This window comes from Trichosurus vulpecula, chromosome 2 (genome assembly GCF_011100635.1).
Source record: "Trichosurus vulpecula isolate mTriVul1 chromosome 2, mTriVul1.pri, whole genome shotgun sequence".
Taxonomy (NCBI): domain Eukaryota; kingdom Metazoa; phylum Chordata; class Mammalia; order Diprotodontia; family Phalangeridae; genus Trichosurus; species Trichosurus vulpecula.
The window spans coordinates 448,078,045-448,104,733 of record NC_050574.1 but is presented as its reverse complement, the minus strand read 5'-3'; the positions used below and the strand labels follow the sequence as shown (position 1 = coordinate 448,104,733).

Sequence of the window (26,689 nt, the reverse complement as noted above, 5' to 3'; positions counted from 1 at the left end):
GCAATCGAGCCCCAGGCCTCTCAGCCCAGGATGGGAGTCTGTCAGAGCTATGGGAGCTATCAGTGACCACAGGAGAACCTACCCCAGAGGCCTCCAGCCCACAGTGTAAAGGTTTGAAACTCACCTTCTTGAATTTCCAGGAGCCATGATGGCCAGGTAAATTGGCTCTCCCTTCCTCCCTCCCTCAGACAATTATCGGTCTACCTGAAAGCTATGATAAAAAAAAAAAGAATCTGGATAGTATCTTCCAAGTTATCACTATGGAAAATGGCCCCAAGGTCCTAGAATCAGAGGGTAAAATAGTCATAGAAAGAATCCACCAATCCCCCCTGAAAGAGAACCCACATTGAAAATTCCAATGAATATTGTAGCCAGATTCCAGAATTATCAGGTCAAGGACAAAATACTTCAAGCTGCCAGAAAGAAACGTTTCAAATATCATGGAACTACAGTCAGGATCGTGTAGGATCTTGCAACATCTACAATAAAAGAAAGGAGGAATGGGAATATGGCATTCCAAAAGGCAAAGGAGCTTGGAATACAACCAAGAATAAACTACCCAGCAAAATTGAGTATAATTTTTAAGGCAAGGGGATGGACATTCAATAAAATAAGAAAATTCCAGACCTTCCTGATGAAAAGGCCAGAGCTCAATGGAAAATTTGACATTCAAATGCAAAACTCAAGAGAGACATAAAAAGGTAAATGCAGGGAAAATAACTGTTATTCAATAAGGGAAAATTGTTTACATCCTTATATAGGATTACATTGATTTATATATATATATTATATACATAGGTCAATCTTGAGAATGGTACAGTTATGACAATTGAAAGGGATATTCATAGGCTGAGGTTGTTAGTGTAAAGTAACTGATGTGATGATAAAAAAATAAGGGGTGCAAAGGGATTGTTCTGAGAGAAGAGTTAAGGAGGAGGTAGAAAGGGGTAAATTATGTCACATGAAGATGCACAAAAACATAGAGGGAAAGAAGGGAGGGAAAAAAGCATCATTTGAACTTTACTCTCACTGGATTTGGTTCAAGTAGGGAATAATGTACTCTATAAGTATAGACACCAGATTTGTCCTACAGGCAGTATGAGGGAAAAAGGGAAATGCATAAAAGGTGGGGCTGGAATAGGATGGAGAAAAAGACACAGATAGTAATCACAACTGCAAATGTGAATGAAGTTTCCCATAAAATGCAAGAAGATAGCAAAATGGATTAAATACCACAATCTTACAATATATTGTTTACAAGAAACACATTTGAAACAGGGGTTACACAAAAGGTAAACCTAAAAAGCTGGAGCAGAATATATTGTGCTTCAGCTAAAGCAAAAAAAAAAAAAAAGCAGGAATACCAATCCTAAACTCAGACAAAGCAAAAGCAAAGATAGATGTCATTAAACGGGATAAGTAAGGACACTATATCCTGCTAAAAGACACCACTGACAATGAAGCAATATCATTACTTAACATATACACACCAAGTAGTATACCACACAAATTCTTAGCAAAGAAGTTAAGGGAGTTACAGGAAGAAACATATAGCCAAACTAAACTAATGGGGACCTCAACCTTCTACTCTCTGAACTTGATAAATCTAACCTCAAAATAAACAAGAAAGAAGTCAAGGAGGTGAATAGAATTTTAGAAAAGGTAGATATGACAGAACTTTGGAAAAAACTGAATGGGGATAAAAAGGAATATACTTTTTTTCTCAGCAGTACATGTCACAGACTCAAAAATTGACCATGTAGTAGGGCATGAAAACCTCACAACCCAGTGCAGAAAGGCAGAAATAGTCAATGCATCCTTTTGAGATTATGATGCAATTAAACATATTTGTAATAAAGGAACATGTAAAGATAAACTAAAAATTAATTGGAAACTAAATAATCTGATCCTAAAGAATGAGTGTGTCAATGAACAAATCATAGAAACAATTAATTACTTCATTCAAGAGAGTGACAATAATGAGACAACATACCAAAACTTAAGGAATGCAGCAAAAGCAGTTCTTAGAGGAAGTTTTATATCTTTAAATACTTACATGAATAATATAGAAGAAAGGAGATCAATGAATTGGGCATGCAACTTAAAAAGCTAGAAAAATAACAAATTGAAAATCCTCAATTAAATGCCATATTAGAAATATTGAAAACCAAAGGAGAGATTAATAAAATTGAAATCAAGAAAACTATACAAGTAATAAACAAAAATAAGAGCTGGTTTTATGAAAAAAACAATAAAATCTATAAACATTTGGTTACTTTGTTAAAGAAAAGAAGTGGGTGGAGCCAAGATGGCACTGTGAAAGAGGGAACTACTGGATCTCTCTCCCAAATTCTGTCAGATACATCTAAAACAGTAAATATGAGCAGATTTGAAAGAGTTAGAAGGCACTAATAGACTGAGAGGGGCAGGAGTGCCTGAATGCCAAATGGCACCAGACCACACTAATCAGGAACAGCAGAGGAACCTAGCCAGCATGCTGTTCTGGGAGAGTGCTGGGAGAGTAAACTGCCAGAGAAGGAGCAGGCCCAGGGTGGAAGTACCTGCTACAGTGCCCAAGACGGTAGTCCATCAGAGATACTGAGACACCAGCACAGAGCCTGTGGCAGTGGGAGCTGCTAACCTAGAGGCCTCCAGCCTGCAGCCTAAAGGTTTGAAACTCACCTTTTTGAACTTCCAAGAGCCATGATAGCCAGGTAAATTGGCTGTCATTCTTCCCTTGAATAAGCCCAGAGAATATTCCCTTGGGAGAAACAGAGGAACCAGAAGTGGGACTTCAGTAGCCTTTTTGTGAGAGAACTTGGGTTGAGGGCCCTTCTTGTGGTAGCAGAAGGAGACTAGTAAAGGAAGTGACCCATCAGGCCTCACCTCAGCAGCACGATGAGAATTACTCAGCTCCAGGGGTGCGGAGTTGGAAACATCAACACCAGGACACCAGATGTGCCTTTACAGAGAAAGGGAAAGTGGCAGACACCAGCACAGACAACAACTGAGACCACCCTGCTGTACAGCAGTCCCAGGGAAGAGGAGACCTCCATCAGCCAGACCACACCTCCCCCAAACCTCATGAAACCAGAGGCCATAACAAACAAAGCCAGTAATTAGGCGCATAGTTCCCAAAACAAGAATTCTGGGACAGAGCCCCTGAGACCCAGAAGCAGAAATCCCCTTTAAAGCCAGGAAAAAGAGTTAACCAACATGAAGAAGCACTCAAATCAACTGAAGACCATTGATTCTTTTTCTGGAGCAGAGAAGATGAAAATACCAACATGGAAGAGAGCATCATGGACCCTATGCTCACCTCTGAAATCTCAAAAGGGAATGTGAACTGGTCTCAAGCCCAAAAAGCATTCCTGGAAGAGCTCAAGGAGGATTTTTAAAGCAAAATTATAGAGGTAAAAGAAAAACTGGAAAAAAATAATCAAATAGCAGAAAAAATCTGGAAAAAGTAAAATTGGCAAAAAGGCTAAGGAGATTCAGAATCTAATGAGAGTAAATGGTGCCCCAAAAAGTAAAACTAAAGAAATGGAAAAGGTGACTCAGAAGCAAAATGAAGATAATAATTCATTAAAAATTAGAGTTAATCAAATAGAATCTAATGACTCTATGAGGCATCAAGAATCAGTCAAACAAAATCTAAAGAATGAAAAAAATAGAAGAAAACCTGAAATATCTGATTGGAAAAACAACCGACCTGAAAAATAGATCCAGGTGATATAATCTAAGAATAATTGGTCTACCAGAAAGCCATAATGAAAAAGAGCCTGGACAGTCTCTTCTGATAAAACACAAGGATAACTGCCCAAAGGTCCTAGAAGCAGATGATAAAGTAGTAATTGAAAAAATCCACTTATCACCCCCTGAAAGAGATCCCAAATTAAAAACTCCAAGAAATATTATAACCAAATACCAGAAATATCAGGTCAAGGAGAAAATACCGCAAGAAGCCAGAAAAAAACAATTACAATATGGCACAACTACAGTCACGATGACACAGGATCTTGCAGCTTATACATTAAAAGATCGGTGGGATAAGAATATGATATCGTGAAAGTCAAAGGAGCTTGGACTACAAGAAAGGATAAACTACCTAGCAAAACAGAGAATAACATTTCAGGCAAGGAGATGAACATTCAATGAAATAAGGGAATTCCATACCTTACTGATTTTAAGGCCAGAGCTTAATGGAAAATTTGATCTTCAAATACAAAAAATCAAGAGAGACATAAAAAGGTAAACAGGTGGAAAAAAACCAGAAAACTTTTTAATCAATAAGGGCAAATTGCTTACATCCTTATATAGGATTATTTTGCTTTATGTATGTTTATACATGTACATACATAATCCTACAATATGCTGTTTACAAGAAACATATTTGAAACAGGGGGATATACACAGGATAAAGGTAAAAGGTTGGAATAGAATATATTGTGCTTCAGCTAAAGTAAAAAAAAAAAGCAGGGGTAGCAATCCTAATCTCAGACAAAGTAAAAGGAAAGATAGATATAATTAAAAGAGATAAGGAAGGACACTATATCTTGCTAAAAGTCATCATAGATCATGAAGCAATATAATTATTTAATATATATGCATCAAGTAATATAGCATGCAAATTCTTAGAAGAGAAGATAAGGGAGGTACAGGAAGAAGGAGACAGCCAAAATATACTAGTTGGGGACCTCAACCTCCCCCTCTCTGAACTTGATAAATCTAACCTCAAAATAAACAAGAAAGAAGTTAAGTAAGTGGATAGAATTTTAGAAAAGGCAGATATGATAAACTGTTGGAAAAATTTGGATGGGGATACAAAGGAATATACTTTTTTTTTCCCTCAGCAGTATGCTCAGAAATTCACCATATACTAGGGTGTAAAAACCTCACAATGCAGTGCAGAAAGGTGGAATAGTCAATGCATACCTTTTCAGATCATGATGTGTGGCCAGAATGGCCTTTGTTTTCTTTGAGTGACTCAGCTTACCTCATTGAGCCTTTCTGGGATCTGGGGCTTCTCTTCCAGGGCAGGAAGCCCAGAAACCATGCCAGGAAGAAGAGAACTTCCTGTGTGATGAGTCATGGGGCTGGCTGAGGGGAGGTGTTAACTCCAGAGCTATGCCCTATTGGGTGGTAACCTAGTCTACGCTAGGGAGAGAGGCCAACTCAAGAACCAATCAGCCCTGGTCATTCAGGCGGCACTTGATGATGTCAAAACCTCTATAAGAGGAGAGAAGACAGTTTGAAGCTTCCTCTCTTTCCTTTTCTGGTTGGTGCGGGAGCATTGGCAAGCGTGACTCTGGGCCAGCCCTTGCTCTCGGGCAGAGCCCACATGTTGGTAACTGAATTGTATTGGGTCTGTCTGTTGATATTTGTAATTTGTTTGTATTTTGGTTTTGAGATTCAGGATGCTGTTTCGTTTCCCCTGAACTAAATGAATGTTCTGAACCTCAGCGTGCCGGCTTTTCCCCCTGAAGTAAGTGAATGAAACTGTGTTTGATCTGTCTCTTGATGCTTGTCTCTTTGCTCCCCTGAACAAACAGAATGCTAACTGAATGCTGGCATCTTTTCCCCTGAACTAAATGAATGTTGTCTGTATGCTAACTGAATGTTGGATTAAAGTAAGCTGGTCAACCCCTTCACCATGATTTCCTTGTTTAAGCAGATTAAAAGAACCTGTGGTTTCCTGGCATGCCAGCAGCCTCCTGGGTGCTGGCTGTGGGGGGATCTTACACCCCCACAGGAGCTGCTAGCAGGAGCTGCTAGCTGGATTGTTAAAACATGATGGAATAAAAATTATTTGTAATAAAGGACCATGGAAAAATAAACTCAATTTATTGGAAACTAAATAATGTAATCCTAAAGAATGCGTGGGCAAAAGAACAAATCATAGAAACAATTAACAACTTCATTCAAGAGAGTGATAATAATGAGACAACATACCAAATCTTATGGGATGCAGCAAAGCAGTTCTTAGGTTAAGTTTTATAACTCTAAATACTTACATGAATACAACAGATAAAAATGAAATCAATTGATTTGGCATGAAACTGAAAAAGCTAGAAAAAAAATTGAAAATCCCTAATTAAGTACGAAATAAGAAAAAATTAAAATCAAAGGAAAGGTTAATAAAACTGACACCAAGAAAACTATTAAATTAATAAATAAAACTAAGAAGTGGTTTTATGAAAAAAAAACAATTCGATTAAAAAAAAGAAAACCAAATTACCAGTATCAAAAAGGAAAAGGGTGAAGTCACCTCCAATGACGAGGAAATTAAAACAGCAATTAAGAATTATTTTGCTCTATTTTGTGCCCATAAATTTAATAACCTCATGGAAATAGATGAATATTTATAAAAATATAAATTGCCCAGGTTAACAAGAGAGGAAGTAAAATGACAAAATAACCCAATTTCAGAAAAAGAAATTGAGCAAGTTGTTGATGAACTCCCTAGGAAAGATCTCTACAGTCAGTTGGTTTTACATGTGAATTTTATCAAACATTTAAAGAACAATTAATTCCTATACTTTATAGACTATTTGGGAAAATAAGTTAAGGAGTCCGACCAAATTCTTTTTATGACATAAATATAGTACTAATGTCCAAACCAGGAACAGTCAAAACAGAGAAAGAAAATTATAGACAAATTTCCCTAATTAATATTGATGCAAAAATTTTAAATAAAATATTACCAAAAAAATTGCAGACACTTATCATGAGAATAATACACTACTACCAGGTAGGATTTATTCCAGGAATGCAAGGCTGGTTCAATACTAGGAAAAATATTAGTGTAATTGATCATATCAGCAACAAAACTCTTTGAAACCACATGAGTATCTCAATAGATGCAGGAAAAGCTTTGGACAAAATACAATACCTATTACTATTAAAAACACTAGAAAGCATAGGAATAAATGGAGTCTTTCTTAAAATTATAAATAGCATCTACCTAAAACCATCAGCAGGCATAATACATAATGGACATAAGCTAGATTCATTCCAAATAAGATGAGGGGTGAAACAAGTATGTCCATTATCACCCCCATTATTCAATTTGGTATTAGAAATATTAGCTGTAGCAATAAGAGAAGGAAAAGAAATTGAAGAAATTAGAATAGGCAAAGAAAAAACTAAATTATCACTCTTTGCAGATGATAAGATGATTTAGTTAGAGAATCCTAGAGGATCAAGTAAAAAAAAAAACTGATTGAAATAATGACCAACTTTAACGAGGTTGGAGGATATAAAATAAACCCACATAAATCCTTGGCATTCCTATACATTACTAACAAAGCCCAACAACAAGTGATGGAAGGAGAAATTCCATTTAAAGTTTCTGTACACACTATAAAATATTAGGAGTCTACTTGCCCAGACAAACCCAAGGCTTACATCAACACAATTATGAGTAATTTTTCACACAAATAAAGTCAAATCTTAAATGAAAAAAAAAATATCAGTTGCTCATGGTTAGGCCGAGGTAACATAACAAATATGACAATTTTACCTAAATTTATTTACTTATTCAGTGCCATACCAATCAAACTGCCAAAAATTTATTTTACAGAGCTGGATAAAATAATGACAAAATTCATCTAGAAGAACAAAAGATCCATAATATCGAGGCAATTAATGAAAAGAAGTGCTAGGGAAGGTGGCCTAGCCATACCAGATATTAAACTGTATTATAAAGAAGCAGTCATCAAAACTACCTGGTACTGGATGAGAAATAGAGTGATGGATCAGTGGAATAGGTTAGGTACACGAGACACAATAGTCAGTGACTGTAGCAATCTACTCTTTGATGAACCCAAAGAATACAGTTTCTGGGCTAAGAATTCACTATTTCACAAAAACTGCTCAGAAAATTAGCAAATAGTATGGTAGAAACTGCGTATAGACCAATACCTTACACCATATACAAAAATAAAGTCACAATGGGTTCATTATTTAGGAATAAAGGGTGATATTCTAAGCAATTAGGGTGAGCAAGGAATGGTTTACCTGTCAGATTTTTGGGAAAAGGAAGAATTCGTGACCTAACAAAAGATAGAGAGAATTACAAAATGCAAAATGGATAATTAAAGTTTTGCATAAACAAAGCCAATTCAAGAAAGATTGAGGGAAGCAGAAAATTGGGGGAAGAATCTTTATAACCAATGTCTCTGATAAATTCTTCATATCTAAAATATACAGAGAACTGAACCAAATTCATAGGAATACAGGTCATCCCTAAATTGAGAAATGGTCAAAGGATATGAACAGGTAGATTCCGGAGGAAGAAATTAAAGATATCTATAATCATGTGAAAAAGTGCTATTAATTTCTGTTGATTAGAGTAATGCAAATCAAAACAACTCTTATGTACAATATCTCTCCTGTCAGATTGGCTAACATGACATAACAGGAAAATCATAAATGCTGGTGAAGATGTGGGAAAACTTGAATATTGCTACATTGTTGGTGGAGTTGTGAACTGATCCAGTCATTCTGGAGAGCAATTTGGAACCATGCCCAAAGGGATATAAAAATGTGCCTACCCTTTGACACAGCAATACCACTTCTATGGCTACATCCCAAAGAGATCACACAAGTGGGAAAGGGACGTGTATGTACAAATATTCTTGCGGCTGCTCTTTTTGTGGTGGCAAAGAATTGGAAATCAAGGTGATGCTCATCAGTTGGGGAATGGCTAAACAAATTGTGGTATATGAAAGTAATGGAATACTATTGTGCTGTAAGAAATGAAGAGTAGACGGACATAATTACATCCTGGAAGGACTTATATGAACTCATTCTGAGTGAGGGGAGCAGAAACATGAGATCAATATTCACAATTACAGACACATGGTAGCTGTAAGGACTAACTTTGATAGACTTGACTTCTCTCATAAATGAAACTACAAAGACAGCCCCAAAAGTCTCATGATGGAAAAACCTATGCCCATCCAGAGAAAGAATTATGGAGTCTGAATGCAGATGGAAGCAAACTATTTGCTCTCTCTACATTTTCCTTCTCTTTTGGTTTTGTTTCTTCATTCTCATGATTCTTTCTATTGGCTATACTTCTTTACAACTGGACTATTACGTAAATAAGTTCAATGAGAAGGGAAATACATAATTTACATTGGATTTCATGCCATCTTTCTGTGGAAATGAATGTTGTAAACTAAAAATTAACATTTTATATATATATATATATATATATATATATATATACACACATATATATATATGTATGTATGTATAATGTTTTTATATGCAACTAAGAAGTAAAATATACAGGCAATAGGGTATAGAAATCTATCTTGCCCTTGAAGAAACTAAGGGGGAAAGGGATAAGAGGGGTGCTTGTGTGATGGAAAGGAGGGCAGACTGGGGGAGGAAGAAGTAATCAGTATGCATGCCATTTTGTGGTGTGGGGTAGGGGAGAGATGTGGAGAAAATTTGGAACTCAAAATCTTGTGGAAATGAATGTTGAAATCTAAAAATTAATTAATTGATGAAAGAAGAAAAGAATCCACCAAACACCTTCTTAAAGAAATTCCAAAATGAAAATGTCCAGGAATATTATAGCTAAATTCCAAAGCTCACAGTTCAAGGAGTAAATAGCACAAGTAGGGGGAAAGAAACAATTCAAGTACCATGGAACCACAGGGAGTATAACCAAAGATTTAGCAGTTTCTACATTAAAGGACTAGAGGGCTTGCAAGATGATATTCCAGAGGGCAAAGGAGCTGGGATTACAACTGAGAATCACCTACCCAACAAAATTGAGTATAATCCTTCCAATGAAAAAAATAATCATTCAATGAAATAAAGGACTTTCAAGAATTCTTGATGAAAAGACCAGAGCTGAATAGGAAATTTGACTTTCCAAGACAAGACTTAGGAAAAGCATAAAATGGTAAACAGGAAAGGGAAATCATAAGGGGCTTAATAAGGTTAAACTGTTTATATTCCTACATGGGAAGGTGATACTTATAACTCACAAGATCTTTCTCATCATTAGGGCAATTAGTAGAAGTAGGTATAGACAGAGGGCACAGGTGTGAATTGAATGTGAAGGGATGATATCTAAAAAAAAATAAAATTAAAGTGTGAGAGAGGAATGTAGTGAAAGAAAGGGAAAGGGAAAGGTCGAATTGGATAAAGTATCTCACATAAGAGAGGCAAGAAATAGCTTTTCCAGTGGAGGAGAAGAGGGTGGAATTGAGAGGAAATGAGTTAACCTTACTTATATCAGAACTGATTCAAACAGGGAAAAACATATGCACTCAATTGTGCATAGAAATCTAACTTATCCTACAGAAAAGTATGAGGGGAATGGATTACAAGAAGGGGTGTGATAGAAGGGGAGGTAGATTTGTGAGAGGGGTAGTCAGCGAAAAACACATTTGAAGAGCCATAATGTGAAAGGAGATAGAGGATAAAAGACAAGGTGGAGCAGTGAAATAGAATGGAGTGAAATACCATTAGCAATAGTAAATATGAAAAAAAAAACTTTTTTGAAGCAAACTTCTCTGATAATGGCCTCATTTCTCAAATATAGACAATTGAATCAAATTTACAAAAACATGAGCTATTCCCCAGTTGATAAGCGATCAAAAGATAGAAATAGATTTTTAGATGAAGTAATCAAAGCTATCTATAGCAATATTAAAAAAGTATTTTAAAGAGGATTCTTGGAAGATGGTAGAATAGGTCAGAGAATTTCAAACTCTCAAGATTTTCCACCAAAAAAGAGATAAAATAGAAACTCTGGGTGAACATAGGGCCATGAAAGCAAATAAGAGTAGGGGCAGAACAGGGATCCTCTTCGGACAATTGGAGAAGACCAGAAGAAAAATTCCAGTATAAGATTTCCTCCCTGTGAAGAGTAAATACTGTTAGTCTAGAGTTCCCTTTAACAACCAGAGGCAAGCTGCTTAAACAACAATTTGAAATCCCTGGGGTTAGCTGAGTTGAGAGGCAGCCTAGGCCCACCAAAGGAAATTTTACCCCCAGGAAAGTAAGGGGATTTGGGTGTTTAACCTGAGGAATATCTAGGGAATGTCTGCTGACAAGAAACATTAGACATGGCTGTGCTGCAAAGAATGGCAGGCAAGAAGGGACCAATAAATGCATAGTGAGAGTAGAAGCAGTGTGGTGGGGACCCTGGTGACTATGGGCACTTACAGGAGCCTGGAGGTATTGGTCAAAGGGCAGAACTGAAGATGATTGGAAGCCAGAGACACCATCCCCCATACCCCAGAACTAGAGGTGATTAAAAAACCTAAATTATTACCAAAAAATTTCCAGGCAAAGGAGAAATAATCCAACCATAGAGAGTTACTATGGGAATAGAGAAGACCAGGATTCATCCTCAGAGTAATGTCAAATGGTCACTTGCCCAAAAAGAATGCATCGAATAGTTTTAAAAAGACTGAGAGAGCTTGAGGAAAAATTAAAAAGAAAAATAAGAATAATACAAGAAAAAGAAGAAGATCATGACAAGGAAGTCAACCAATTAGAAAAGGAGATCCAGAATCTTAAGGAAGAAAATTACTCCTTGAAAATTAGAATTGGAAAAGGGGAAGCCAGCAAAATTACAAGAGATGAAGATATATATATATGTGTGTGTGTGTGTGTGTGTGTGTGTGTGTGTGTGTGTGTGTGTATATTTATATATGTATATATGTATGTATATGTATATGTGTATGTATATCTTCATATAATATGTATCTTCAAATAATATATATTATATGATATATATGTGTGTGTGTGTATATGCATGTGTATGTATATGTGTGTGCATGTATATGTATGTGTGTATATATGTGTGTGTGTGTGTGTGTGTGTGTGTGTGTGTGTGTGTATGGTGTTCCTAAAGTCTGGACGTATAGGCAAAAATGCACATTTTCAAGAAATTAAATGAATGAAATTTTCAACAATATTTTATTTAAATGGAATATTAACAAATAACATCTTCAATATGATTTCCATCATTTGTGACACAAAGGTTGTTGTGCTTTGCAAGATTCACCTGAACTCGATGCAACAACTCCTCATTGCCCCCAATATTAGCATATTCACTCTTTATGCGTTCAATCAAGTGTGTTGCATCTGTGATTTTCATTGAGTGCACCTTCTCCTTTAGCATACCGCAGAAAAAGATGTCACGGGGGCTAAGGAATATTCCGATTAAATAAAGAAAATATTGTTAGCAATGTTTTCCTATGTGCCCAGACTTTATGGACAACCTGTATAATGAAAAGGGGGCAGCTAGGTGGCACAGTGAGTAAAACCCTGGAGTCAGAAGGACTTGAGTTCAAATCCGGCTTTAGACACTTGACACACTTAGTAGGTGTGTGGCCTTGGGCAAGTCACTTAACCACAATTGCACTTCTCATACCCTTCTGGAAAAAAAAAATAATTAAAAATGGAAGCGAATATGAAATATCTCATAAGAAAAACAATGGATCTAGAGAACAGATCAGGAAGAGAAAACATAAGAATAATCGGGCTACCTGAAAGTTATGATCAAAAAAGGATGTTTATACAATAATATAAATAATAATTAAAGAAAATTGTCCTGAAGCATTAGAACAAGAGGGGAAAGTAGCAATAGAAAAAATTCACCAATCTCTACCTAAAAGAGATCCTATGAGGATAACTCAGAGAAATAATGCAGTTAAATCCTGAAATCCCCAAATCAAGCACAAAACATAAGAACCAAGAAAAAACAATTTACATTTGATAGTACCACAATTACAATTACACAAGACCTAGCTTTGGCGACACTAAAAGACCATAGCTCTTGGAACACTATATATCAAAGTGTAAAGAATTGGGCCTCTGGCCAGAAATATAATACCCAGGAAAGGCATTTTTGAATGGAAAATGATGGACATTTGATCAACAGCCAGACTTTAAGGACTCTGTTAAAAAACAACACCACCAAGACTGAACTCAATAGAAGATTTGACGTAAAAGAGTCAAGCAAAAAATAAGGTACATATCAATCACCAATTACAAAAACCTCAATAAGGATAGAATGTTTACCTTTTAGGTATGGAAAATGTGAAACCTCTGTCAAGGATTATTACAAGTAATTAGGTAGGTTATAAGAAAGATAATAATGAAAGATTATAAGAAAGATTGGGGTAGACCTGAGTGTGATGTGATTTTAAAAAGTTAAACCATTCAAGAACAGCTAAAAGAGTAATTATCCTATACAAATGAGGTGAAAGAGAAATTAATGCAAACAATACAGAGGAATTGGATTGGGGAGGGTGGCTATTAGTTCTGGAAACCTACTTTCATTGGGAATGGTTTAAGAGGGGGAAATACATATAAATCTAGAGGAATATAAAGGTCTCCTAAATTAAAAAAAAAGAAAGAAAACTCTAAGGGGATACAAAGAGGGGAGATGATAAAGGAGAGATATTTAGAAGGTAAGGTGAGGTAATAGGCGAAAAGGGGGGAATAGAAAGCCAACTAAATTTAGGGAAATGGAATATAAGGGAGGGAGCTTTAGAGTGGAGGGGGATGAAATAGGTCAAGGTGGTGTACAAAATGGTTTTTAGGTTTAGGAATGGGAGGGTAATGGAGGGATTGCTGGAGTGGGGGTAGGTTAAGTAATAGGAGGTCAAGGTACCAGGTAGAAGTAAAGTAGAGGAGTTAGGAGAAATGGGAGAAAAGAGACATGCACAAACACAAATAGAAGATTAGGAATAGACTCTCTTAGGAAAAGTATATGTTAATATGTGTATGGATGTATTGTGTATGGATGTGTATATGTACACATGTGTGTATATTGGAATACTTATATAGAAATATATATGTGTATGGATGTATTGTGTGTATGTGCATATATGTACACGTGTGTGTTTATAGGAATACCTATATATAAATGTATATGTGCATGGATGCATTGTGTGTGTATGTGTGTATATGTACACGTGGGTGTATATAGGAATACCTATACATAACTATATGTGTATATGGATGTATTGTGTGTGTATATAGGAATACACATATATAAATTTATGTGTATGGATGTATTGTGTGTGTATATGTACATGTGGGTGTATATAGGAATACCTATATATACATATATGTGTGTATGAGCGTATATGTACACACGTGTGTATATATATGTATGTATATGTATGTATGTATGTATATGTGTGTGTATATATATGAAAACCTATATAAAAATATACGTGTGTATGGATGTATTGTGTATGTATGTGCACATATGTACACATGTCTGTATATAGGAATATCTATATACAAATATATATTCGTATGGTTGTATTGTGTGTCTATGTGCGTATATGTATACGTGTGTGTGTGTGTATAGGAATACGTATATATCAATGCATGTGTGTATGGATGTATTATGTGTGTATGTGCGTATATGTACACATGTATGTATATAGGAATACATGCATGCAAATATATGTGTGTATATATGTGTGTATGGAAGTATTATGCATGTATGTACATATGTGTGTATATAGGCATACGTATATATAACTATATGTGTGTGGATGTATTCTGTATGTATGTGCATACATGTACACATGTGTGTATATAGGAATACCTTTATGCAAATATATGTGTGTATGAATGTATTGTGTACGCATGTGCATATATGTATATGTGTGTGTAGGCATACCTATATATAAATGTATAGTGTGTGTATGTGCATATATGTACGTGTGTGTGTGTGTGTGTGTGTGTGTGTGTGTAGGAATACCTATATATAAAGTATATTTGTATGAATGTATTGTGTGTATGTGTGTATATGTACACGTGTGTGTAGATAGGAATATCTATATATAAATATATATGTTTATGGATGTATTGAGTATGTATGTGTGTATATGTACGCGTGTGCGTATTTAGGAATACCTGTATATAAATATATGTGTTCGTGGATGCATTGTGTGTGTATGTGTGTATATGTACACATGTGTGTATATATGAAAACCTATATAAAATACATGTGTGTTGATGTATTGTGTACATATGCGCATAAATGTACACAGGTGCGTATATAGGAATACCTATATACAAATGTACATGTGTACGGATTTATTGTGTATGGATATGTGTATATGTACATGTATGTGTGTATAAGAACACCTATATATAAATATGTGTCTATGATGTATTGTGTGTGTGCATATATGTACACGTGTGTGTATACAGGAATACCCATATATAAATGTATATGTGTACAGATGTATTGTGTGTTTATGTGCATATATGTACACGTGTGTGTATATAGGAATACCTATATGTAAATGTATATGTGTATTGATGTATTGTGTGTGTATATGCATATATGTACACTGTGTGTATACGGGAATACCTACATATAAATATATGTGTGTATGGATGCATTGTGTGTATGTGTATATATGTACACCTGGGTGTATATAGGAATACCTATATATAAATATATTTGTGTATGGATGTATTGTGTGTGTATGTGCGTATACGTACACATGTGTGTATATAGGAATACCTATGTGCAAATATATGTGTATATGGATATATTGTGTGTATGTGCATATATGTACACATGTTTGTATATAGGAATATCTATATATACAAATATATGTGTATGTATGTATTATGTGTGTATGTGCGTATACGTACACGTGTGTGTATATAGGAATACACACATACATACATACATACATACATACGCATGTGTATATGGATGCATTGTGTGTATGTACGTATATATACATGTGTGTATATAGGAATACCTATATGTAAATGTATATGTATATGGATGTATTGTGTGTATGTGCATATATGTACACGTATGTGTATATAGGAATACCCGTAAATAAATGTGTATATGTATGGATGTATTGCATGTGTATGCGCATATATGTATACGTGGTTGTATATAGGAATACCTATATATAAAGTTATGTGTGTATGGTTGTATTGTGTACGTATGTGTGTATATGTACACATGTGTGTATATATGAAAACCTATATAAATATATGTGTGTACGGATGTATTGTGTATGTATGTGTGTATATAGGAATACCTATATACAAATATATATGTGTATGGATGTATTGTGTATGGATGTGCGTATGTGTACACGTGTGCATCTATGAATACCTATATATAAATATATCAACTCTCAATGGTAGCCTTGGTGTGGTGGGTAGTTGGGCAGAAGGGGGAAGAAGAACAAATAAAAAGTGTACAGCAGAGAACAAAAGAAAGCCTACAAGGAAGCAAAGAAAAGATGGACAGCTTTCACCTTAATGCACAGTATTTAACATATAAGATTTCTTGAAATGGTAAGTTATTGGTATATATTTTGAATTCTCTCCTATATTCTGCTGTGCACATGATGTTTTCTTCTTGTTTTTTTATTTTACATTGAATTCTAATATTGAAGTTTATAATGTTTCTTTTTCTTTTCTTATTATATATTTAAATCTTTGTATTTCTCTAAAATTTAAAAAAGTATATAAAGAAAAATTTAAAAAAGAGGAAGTGAAAGCCTGGAAAAAATAAAAAATGCTCTAACTCCCTATTGATTGGAGAAATGAAAATTGAAACAATTCTGAGTTACTACCTCATACATATTAGATTGGCTAATAGTAAAAGACAAATGATGTAGGGGATGTGGGGAAAATAGGGCATTAATGCACTTTCTGTGGAGTTGTGAACTGATTAAACCATTCTATATAGCAATTTGGAACTATGACCAAAGGCCGTTATAAACAAGCATACTCTTTGACGTAGCAATAAGACTACTAGGTCTGTATTCCAAAATAGATTTTTTAAAAAAGAAAAAGGACATATATGTACACAAATATTTATAACAGCTCTTTTCTAGGAGCAAAGAATTGGAAATTGAGGTGATCAATTGGGGAATGGCTGCATGAGTTATGCTATGCAATTATGATGGAATTCTATTGTTCTTTAAGAAATGATGAGCAAGATACTCTCAGAAAAAACCTGGAAAGACTTACATGAGCTAATGGAATGTGAAATGTGTTGTGTACAAAGTAACAGCAATATTGTAAGATGATCATCTGTGAATGACTTAGCTATTCTCGGCAGTATAGTGATCCATGACAACTATGAAGAACTTAGGATGAAAAATGCTATTAAAGCACACTTTTTCATTTTACAAAATTTTTGTTAAGGGTTTTTGCCTGTGTTTTCTTGTACAACACAATTATTACGGAAACATTTTTGCATGACTACATATGTATAACCCATATCTGCTTGCCTTCTCAACAAAGGGAGGTAGAAAAGGAGTGAATTTGGAACTCAAAGACTTAAAAATAAATGCTAAAATTGTTTTTACATGTAATTGGGAACAAAATACTATTTTTTTAAAAAAGAAAATATCATAGATGCTTCATTTTTCTGTTATGTTCATGTGATCATACGTATACAAGTAGAAGGGAGGGAACATAGAGGTGTTCTCAATCGAGCCTCTAATTTTATATTTGAGGAAACTCATGCCCACAGAGGAAGTGATTCCCACTAAGTCAAAGAGATAATAAAAGATAAAGGTAGGATTTGAACCCAGATGTCCTCTGTTTCTAAAACAAATATTCTTTCCATTAAGTCTATAATGTGTAATCTATTATGTTGGAATGAATCATTAGATACTGGATTAAGAAACTTAAATCTAAATTGTGATGTATTCAATGATTATTTTATATCGATAGTAGGGAAACCCACAATGACTATACTGCATGAAGCTGCCATGGCTATTTCTAATTGTTAACAAACACAACATTACTAAACATACAACATGGTGTTGTATGCTTCTTGACAATGCAACTTTTATCTCTGCTATGCCCAGATATGGACATTTCAATGCATTTAAACAAATTCTCAGCTCTCCTAAGGCAGAATATATTGCAACTAGGCCACTATCTGGAGCACAATGGATTATCATAAAAACTACTATTGGGCTTTTTAAAATTATAGGTTATTTACAGCTGTTAATTGCAGGGTTAGTCCCTTTTGTTTTAACTCCAAAGATGTACAGAAGTAGAACCCTTTATTAAGCTCATCCAATATCAATCCATGAACACCCAGATTATATGGTGTTTGTTGTTAGGAAGTCAGGTTGAACTAAGTAAGGGATATTCACCAGTAAAATGTGTCACTGAACATAAAGAGGGGGTGGATGCCTCAAACACAGCTCCCTTGTGGATTGTGATTTTTAAAAAATTCTTTCTGTAGTAAAGCAGGCTGCCTCATTCGTATTATAATTGTAAATAAACTTTTGATATTTGTATAGGCTTTACATCCCCTGATATTTTTGGCCCATGAGAACCTCTTCACTGTGTTGCTAAAAAATAGGATGGTCTTTCTTCATGTGGCATCCCCTGTCCCTAGAAATAGGTACCCTAAGGAATATTCCAAATTCTTCTGAATCACCAAGATTATAAGAGACATTCAGGGCTTCCTGACTGGTAATCCAATGTTTGGATGAATTCAATCCTGGGGACCACAACTTTTGAAAAAAAATTAAGAGTGAAAACAAAGTACATGTTTTTCCCAACCATATGTGCCCTTTATAAGCTGCCAGACTGCAAACCTTTTTAATGTGAAAATTTGCGACACTTAAAAGTATAAACATCATTAGTTATGAATATCGCCTCTCCCCTCCATCTAAAGTGCCATCCTAATGTATTTATAGATTTAAAGCATTAATGACAATGTTTATATGAAAAGTAAGAAGAATAAAGTTCACTTAATATTTCTGCTCAGGAAGTAATCTTGTGATGAGTATTAAAAAGAGTTGATTTGTCAAAAACAATTATATGCTTGTTTGAAATTCAGAGAGATGGACATAAAACTGTGGTTTCTTGCTCTCTCCCCCACTGCCTATGGACATCAATATAAGGACACTTTGCTTCTCTCTCTCTCTCTCTCTCTCTCTCTCTCTCTCTCTCTCTCTCTCTTTCTCTCTCTCTCTCTCCCTCTCTCTCTCGCTCTCACTGTCGCTCTCTATCTGTCATTCAATCAATTGATTGATTGAGAGATCTAGCTGAATCTAGATCTAGATACTCAGTCATCATAATAGCATGGGTCCAAACAAGGTGCCTTATTTAAAGGAATTTCTTCTAAGAATAGTGAACCATTATGATATTCTGGACTTTTGACAGCATCAGGAATAAGAGAAGTCACTTTGATATTTGTGTGTGCAGCTACAATATATATTTTATTATGTCGTTATCAGAACCTACTTAATCTGGAAAAATGGAAAGGAAAGGTAATTGCCTCAGGCCTCATGTTTTATTATATGGGAGAGAAGGATAGAAAGATTGACTCCTAGTTGATAGTAAAACAAACCTCAAGGTTCAATACCTGCTTTCCTATGCTCCCTTCATCATGATGACTTGTTATAGGGTAAAATGAGAGGGAAAAGTGGATTTATCGCCTGTGGGGTCAATTTATCATTGGCTCAAATCTAAGGGAAAAGAGTTTGTATACATGCATAATTTGAGTCCAATTTGTCCTATGCTTATCCTTATATTCACTCACTAAACCTTACCCTTTTTTCCTAATTCATATAGGTATCAGTATACCCTTAACTTCTGAATATTGTCTTCCAGCTGTCCATACCAGAATCATTATGCAAATGTCTGGCCAGTTCATTAGAGCGGACATTCTATACTTCATCAACTATTTTTAAAACCTAAAATGCTAAGTGTTGCGTTAGGAATACAAAGACAAAAATGAATAGTCCTTGCTCTCAAGTACCTTTTATTCTATCTCAAATTAAGGACAGATATAGCCTTCTGCAATTATCATGGGGAAACTTTGCCATTATCTATAGAAAAATCTAGCTCTGAGATCCAATATTTTCTGGGGCTTCAAGTGTCTTATATGAATACTCTATTTACAAAAAAAATGATGTTTCTCAAAACCAGATTCATTATAAGGGAATGTTATAAGGAACCTCCTACTTCCTATCCCTGGGAGATAGAAAGCTCACTTTCAAACATAAATGAAAATCTAGTATAGGTGCTCTGTCTGGCATTTTCCACTTCTCTCCTCCTAGACAGATCACCTGTTATCAATCTCCTATGCCCATGCTCTAGTTGAGTTCTACATTGACCTTTTATGACAACCAGTAATGTTTTAGTGATGCCATTTATTTTTGAATCATAAGTGTTTCAGGAAATGCTCTTCTTTTTCATTCCTATCCAAATCCCAAAACTTATTCCTCCACTGCAACTCAGAAAAAAAAATAAGTAAAAAATTCAATTCAGTGATCTCTTCTGACAATATATGCAACATTCTTCTCTAGAAGCAGGAGTATACTGGAGCCAGTTCACACTGACTCTCAAGAGTCAATTGTTAAAAATTTCATTTTAAGCATTTACACCTCAGAAATCAGCAAATCCTACAAATCAGGGATTAACGTATTATATTGTTGATTCTCAAGACCTGTGGGTTGTGCTTGTCCTGTGTTCTTGAAGAGGACCATGACATCAGGGAAGTGATGACATAAGTTGCAGTTGACTTTGATTTGAGTGAGGGAGGGCTGTGCAAGGTCACCAGCCTCACTTTCTCCTCCAGAGCCATCTGGATCCAGGGGCCCGATATTCACCAGGACAATTGGAGGTGACCCAGGATGGATTGGGAGACCCTGACCCTTTTTTGGCTAAGGTTTTTTCAGGTTCTCATTTTGAGTGAGGTAATGCCCATTCAGTGAATAGTCCTCTTTAAGAAGTTAATCAAGGGATGACCTACTCAAAAAAAAAATCAAACTGGGAAGGGAAGACCCTCAGGCTTTCTGGTCAAAAGAGAAACAGTTACTATTTAGTATTTACATTCACTCTGTGCTAGGAGGGCAGAGACCTGTTGTCCAATCTATGAGCTGCAGAGTGAATTCGGTTTAAGGTTTGGTTTTTGAGAAAGAAATCTAGACAGTAAACCTAAAGGTAACCTGTCTTTGCCCTTGCCCTTGTCTTTGCCTCCCCCTCTTGCTCTCCACTCCTTGCTCTGCCCAAATAAAGGTACATTTTCCATGGCTGAATGCTCCCTCCTTAACTTTTTTTTTTGAGTTTTGCTTAAAGGAGCCATCCCTTGATTTACTTCTTAAAGAGGCTTATTCACTGAATGGCTGGTGACCTTGGACAGCCCTCCCTCACTCAAATCAAAGTCAAGTGCAAGTCATGTCATCATTTCCCTGATGTCATGGTCTTCTTCGATAACCAAACACAAACATCACTTTCCTCTCCTCTCCTCTCCTCTCCTCTCCTCTCCTCTCCTCTCCTCTCCTCTCCTCTTCTCTCCTCTCCTCCCTTTTCCTTTCCAGACTTAAAAAAAGTGATGAAGAGAATACTAATAAAGTAGATTATACTTAAAAGTGTATCATGCATACTTTTTAAAGACCTCTGTTGTTAAAAATTACCAGCACATCCCTCATCAACATTTCCTTACTTTTCTGTTGGGAACACAGAAAAATTTTTTTTATTTCTTTCAATTTCTTTTGATGTCCATTTTGAGCAGATTTCATCTGTATTGTCTACCCAAGAGTTTGGTTAAAGGAGGCAAACAAACTAGGTGATATGTAAATTCATATTATTTATTCCCTTAAAGCTAGCATAGCTGCTTACTTGTACATACAAGGAGCCACAGCATAAGTTCTGACTATCTGAACAAAAGAATGAGAAAGCTTAAATACATTTTAAAATAGTCTCAACTCAGCATGTCTCTGTCACTCAAATTTATGCTCTCCATGTATGTGTAACCACAGTATAAGCAATGAATTCCTTAATTGGATAGAATTGTAAATACAGTAAGATAAGAGAGTTGACAAAGTGTCAATTGAAATTATGATCCAGGATATCTGTACTTTCTTTACCATTAACACACCATAAAATATTATTTGTCTGTAAAATATTAAGATAAGAAAAAGTCCTATTATTCAAGGTAGTGTCTTGGGTGAAGGGTCTCATCCATAGTGGCTATGAGCAGAGGAAAGAATGCTCTTAAGTCAACCCCATCTGGGCTTGTTGATAAAGGAAGAGGTTACCAAATTGACATAAAATGATTATCATCATAGACTTGTGGGAAGAAATGGAAATACACTGAAGAATGTGTTTGTATATCTGTAGGTGTTTTCTGATTTACCTTTAAAAGTGGCAGAAATGAGAAATATTCATCACAATACTCATAGAGGCACATTTTGTTTTTCTGTCTGTTAGTAAATGTTCATATATTAAGTACCTCTCATTTCTATGTCTATCACTGTGCTAGGTAGTGAGGATACAAAGGGGAAAAAATGAAATTGTTGAGAAGCTTACATTCTGTCATCCTTTTCTGCATGGGTGGAAAAAATTCAAGTAGCCTGTTATTGTTGTAAGTGCCTTCTCCTTGCTGTCACCATCTCCTCTTCTGTTATATGTTGCCCATGATATATCATTTTCTTCACAGAAATCAATGAGGTAAGCTGGACAAGTCCTGAGAATCATGATTGGAGCCAGAAAATAAAAAAAAAACAGTAATCATGGCTGGCTTGGACATTTCCTTGAATGGAGGTTCTGAGGAGAAACTCACCGATTAGAAGAAGGGCCAAGAACCCAGAGGCACAATTCTGGGTGAGAATTGAGAGGGCTGCTGTATAAGGCGGGGAAGTCCAAAGAGTCAGGAACAGAATTACATGTATTTTGAAAATGATTATATCTCACAAATTGTCAGAATAAAAGCAAATACCATACTACATGAAAAGATTATTATGACTTCCAGTTAAGAAAGATCAGAGTGGAATGTACCTCCTCTGGAAGAAAGAACAGGAGTTCTTGTACAGATAATCCCCCATCCAAGGGACTTGGAAACCAACATTATGGACCCAGGCAATCCAGGGGGGTCTGAAATTTGCCTGTCCAGTAAATACAGATACACCAGGGAAAATGGAAATCATTGGCAGCAGCCTACATAATTGAAATTAGAACCAGTGAAAGCCCTTCCATTACATAAAAAGACCATGGGAGGAGACACAGCCTAGCTTTGGCACAAAGACCAAAACAAGAAGTGAGATGAAATATATGCCTGAAGAGAAGTTTTCAAACATATGAAAAAAATATTATGTATCAAATGATTTCCAAGACATATACACATACATGAAGAATGTAACGCTACAAAGACTACAAGAAGAATCTCAGTGAGAGAAACATGGTTTGTTCCTAAAGACTATACAAGTATCTGTTCAAAGAAAAAAATTATAAGTGAAATTAACAGCTGTGGATTAGAGAATTAGAAGCATAACAATTATAATAGAAAATATTACCCAAGTAATGGATTCCCTAACAATTTGAGAAGAACAAATACAAACAAATTACCCCATGAATGAAGAGATATTAAATAAAAATGATAGAATGAAAAAAATAGGAGAAAGCATAACATATCTTTTACATGAATGGCAATTGACTTGGTGTGTTAGAAGTAATATCTATTATAGTCTTCCTCTTTGTGTACTGGTCTGGCTTTTGCTAAGATCCTATCTCATGAAAGTTATGCAGTTCTTTAAATATTATTGGAACTGTCTTTAAGACTGGAAGGCTCACAGAACTAAGGTCCAGTCCATTGAAATAGAGTTGAAGATTCAATAAATGATGAGTTAGAAGTGTTCTCCCTGATATTTGGACCTGGAGAAAAGCATCAGGATCAACACCAAGAAACTCTGGTCAATTAATTCAGCGTTATATACTCCACCGCCATCTTTTCCACTGCTTGGGATATCTTTCACCTGTTGTGGGTAATTAAGCTCTCATAATAGTTAGATTAACTACAAGTGCATAATCGTCACCTAAACCTTGAGATATTAGCCTGGCCTGTAACACCTGGACAAAAGTTCAAGTGGAGATAATTTAACAATCATCAGATTCCTTGAAAACCATGAACAAGCAAACAAACAAAAAAACACTGGATACCATATTTCAAGAAATAATAAATGAAGACTAAGATGTATTGCAACCAGAGGCAAAAAGAAGCTTCAAAGAATGGATCCCCTGAAGAAAATCAACTAGGGACTTAAGAGACAGCTAACCCTAACAATAATGACGTGATGTGGAGAAATCAGCTCCTCTGAAAACCCAAATAAGAACCTGCCCCTAAGAGATATTGCACCCAAATGGAGCTGCTATGACTGAAGAGAGATGACTTCCAGACCCTGCAGCAGCAGGGATTTTTTGGTACATACTTCTATCCCCCACCAATTGCACTGATTTTTATCTACTCTAGCATCATCCTTAGGCCCAAGGATATCACCAGTAAACTCATCATCATGGCAATTGTTCCAACTTTGGTATTCATACTTCATTTGTAGCTTTACATGACTCTGTCCCTCTCATTAGAGAGCTGGAGGGCAAAGCATAGAATTCTACCCCAAACCTCAATTTAAAGAGAACCTAGAAACTCAGCCAATTCTCCATTTTCTACCAGCTGTATTCTTTTGCTTCAAATTCACTATCATCATTCCCCGAAGTGTCCTCCATTCTTTGCCCACTTTCCACCTTCATTTTGTATGTTGTCTTCCCCCATTAGGTTTTAAGTTCCTTAAGGACTTTTTCTTAGTTGAATCCTTAGCACTTAGCACAGTTCCTGGCATATAGCAGGTGCTTAATAAGTGTATATTCTATTACATTATCCATATATGTATTTAACATGTGCCTTACTACTATTGTACTCTATGTTTGGACTAATTCATCCACGGTTATAGTATATGTTTGTGAGGGCATGCCAATGATTTATGGGTGGGGGAGCAAAGGTTTGTAGCTTTTATTTTTACTATGATATCTCAATACATACTAATTGTTAAGGGGAAACATGCTCGTTGGGTCTCATGAACTAGAGTGTTAGGACTGTTGTAAGGTTCGAGTAAGATGATACATATACAGCACCTTACCCTGTGTAAAAGAAATGCATCAATGCTATTTTTAGTACTCTCTTATCACTATTATTGGCACATCTTTTTGTTGGTATATTGTAGTTTTTACATACACATAGATGATAGATAGATAGCAAGCTAGATAGATGGATAGATAGATAGACAGATAGACAGACAGACAGATAGACAGGAAGAAATGGAGATTTGAAATGAAGGCTGCAGGTTTCTTTCCCCTAGCATAGGACTAGTCAATGTTTTTTTTTTTTCTTTTTTAATTAATTAATTATTATTAGTCTAAAACATTCAGTTCCACAAGGTAGTCAACATTTTCAAAGCTTGGAAGGAAACATTCATGACAATAATGATTCACTATTGATAAAATAAAATATAGTAGGAAGCAATGAAGAATTTTAGATTTTTGTTTAAAAGATCCATTGCATTAATATAAAGTGAGGAAAACCAGATCTATGGCACTTTATCTCCAATGATATAAGAATTTTAGCAGTATTCAAGTTCAATATAATTCAACAGTATGACATTTTTGCTGAAATAAACAAAAACCTTATCTTATTTCCCTATTATGTTGGCTAGACCTCTTTAAAATTCCTTGAAAGGATATCAGTGAGTCATATAGGATGAAAAAACATGAATTTATTGCTGCCTAAATGATTAGAGGACATACCTACATCAATAAGATCATGGATTCATTGAGGTATTCAAGAATACTTCTAGCTTTCATGAAGTTGATATGTAATGTGACTTGAGTGATGGACAAAATAATTCCACTCTACAACACTGAACTAACAAAAGTATAGACAGATAGATAGATATAGATAGAGTTATAGTTATAGACATAGACATAGATATTTTCATTGACCATGTTTTAGAGGAGATATTGAAAAATAAAGGCACATCTAGAAGTGACTACACAGGATGATAAAGATTTAAAAACCTTGTCATAGTGACCAATAGTTGGAGAAAATGGTTACCTTTAGGCTGTAAAAGAGAAGAAATATAAGGTCATAATCCTTGTCTCCAGTTGTCTGAATGGCCACCTATGAGTGGGGACTATTCTGTATAGCATCACAGAACAGTACTCAGATCAATGAGCAAAATAAAAGAACTTTTTAGCAATTAAAACTATTTAGTGACAGAATGACTCTTATTTTAGTATAATACATTAAATTGAGTGGAGGGGTTCAGACATTTTGTAGAGTGGAATACGTGCACCAGATGAGAATTTGGATTAAAGGACCTAAAACATCCTTACCAACTTAAAGATTTTATCCTTCCTACCCTCACATGTATGCTGCTACGTTTTATGAAACAGGGAAAGAAAAATCATTATGTTAGACTAATTAGGACAATAGTGGACATTGATACTAATATACATATATATGTGTGTGTGTGTATGTGTGTGTATATATATATATATATATATATATTTCTGTATGTGTGTACATACATACACACATATATGTGTGTATATATATATGTATATGTATATATATATATATATATATATATATATATATATATATCTTGCAGAAAGATTGTTTAGCTGGAGAATAATATGAAACTGTAGGGGGCACTAGACTTTTGCCAGTTTCTATTATTTTAATAATTAGAATTGAATCCAACAGGACATGATATTATTTTTCTTTGTAAAGTTCATCTATAATTTTAATACGAGTAATAACTCTTTGAGTTTAATGACAGATTTGAATTTCCATATGTTCTAGGAGTTCATAATTAAGTCTATCATCAAAGGA

The 26,689-nt window shown here is 35.2% G+C and overlaps 1 pseudogene; it reads left to right on the top strand.

Moving 5' to 3' along the window:
* The first annotated feature begins 2,898 nt into the window (after positions 1-2,898).
* Positions 2,899-26,689, top strand: part of LOC118837342 — a 72,474-nt pseudogene continuing 48,683 nt past the window's right edge.